The sequence below is a fragment of the Penaeus monodon genome, chromosome 21, assembly GCF_015228065.2.
Source record: "Penaeus monodon isolate SGIC_2016 chromosome 21, NSTDA_Pmon_1, whole genome shotgun sequence".
Taxonomy (NCBI): domain Eukaryota; kingdom Metazoa; phylum Arthropoda; class Malacostraca; order Decapoda; family Penaeidae; genus Penaeus; species Penaeus monodon.
Genome location: NC_051406.1, coordinates 175,493 through 177,077, shown reverse-complemented (window position 1 = coordinate 177,077; position 1,585 = coordinate 175,493). Strand labels below are relative to the sequence as shown.

The 1,585-nt window shown below is 41.6% G+C and overlaps 1 long non-coding RNA gene across 4 annotated transcripts in view; it reads right to left on the bottom strand.

Moving 5' to 3' along the window:
• Nucleotides 1–1,585, bottom strand: part of LOC119586093 — a 25,813-nt gene that overhangs the window by 888 nt on the left and 23,340 nt on the right. The window lies entirely within an intron of this gene.

Sequence of the window (1,585 nt, the reverse complement as noted above, 5' to 3'; positions counted from 1 at the left end):
GTCTTGTCCACCATACACCACTTACTCTTGTCTGGCTCATCAACCTGAACTTAAGATTATGTCTATGAAGTACCTCTGGTGTCAGGGCACCTATATTAGCTGCAGGGCTCACAGCAGGTTCCAAAGATAATTCTGGTGCCTCTGCCATTAACTAGGACAGTGCATTAAAAAACGGGGAGTTAGAGGGGCTTAACTTGCCAATTAACAGAACCTGTTTCACTAATGTACAAGGACCTGTCCACCAAACTCTGAATACATGGGTTGCTGGATAGTTACAAACCAGTACAAGCAGACCAACCTCAAGATGAAATTTAGGTTTACTCTACATATTGTACAAGCAGTCTTACCTTCTTGAGCTCGAACAGCAGCTCAGGGATGAGCTGGCAGCTGAGCCCTCTACATCAACTAGTTTAGTCTGTCAAACCAATCTTGGTTTCCAAGAGGGTAAGAGGGTTAAGAGGAAATTAACTCATTGCATGATGGAACAAGTATCCAGACACTAACTGGAGAGGCAGAGATGTGTCATACTCACTGCAGTCGTGCACGACAGAAGTCTGCTCTCTTTCAGCACTAGTATAGTCCACATACTCTCACATTTGTGAGTAGATGTGAGCATAATAGGGAAATAATATTGCTCCCACAGAAATTGATATATATGGTGCTCATCTTGATGTCCAGCAGTGAGCAAATCATGGACCACTTTCAATGCTTCCTTTCCCAGGGATTGTGAAACCACTAAATCTTATTGTACTACTTGGAAGATCACATATGTGGTAAACGGCACCATTTTCCAGTTCAAACTCTGCTAGTTTAAGTGGAATGTCTACATTTGGCAGGTCCTCTCCTTCTGAAAGATAAGTAAACACATTATGCCACAATGGATCCACCTTCTGGGCCTCAGCAACTATGGCAGGTGCAAGTAGATCATCCTAAAGGACCAACTTCAGCAGACTAATTGCTTACTTATATGCTTGGTTACTTTCATAATCACACGTTTTAGCAGTATCCTCTACAGAGTCTTGACTGGCAAAGCTCAAGGCATCAGGTACATAGTTGGAAGCATCTTGTTTGTACTTCATATCTTAAGAAGCAAGCAACTAATACTAACCACCACTGACTTATTCCAAGGGAAATGATCTGGACAAATTATAAAGTAATGTTCATACAAGTGGGCATCAAAATGTCTCTATGACAGGATAGCTGAATTCAGCATCCTGCAGCTTTCGATAATACAGGATGGGATGGAGTTGGCAGGCCATCTGTATCCTGGTAACCTTGGTGAGAGGATTAGCAATATCAATACCTGATAAAGTGTCTAATAAATCCTAAGGACCCCAAGAACCTCACTTCTCTAACAAAACAAGGATGCTCTGAATAACTTCTGAATCTAGTGATACCCCTTCTGGTGTGATCTGGAACCCAAGGAATTTGAACTCCTGGCTGGCAAACATGCACTACTAGTAAGCTGGAACAGCTTTAGTAGTACTAAAAAAGATACTGGAAAAGATGACCACATTATCCAATTAATCAGGTTATGTCTGTGAAGGACAGGAACATAGTGTTAATAGCCTGCTAGAAGATTTAA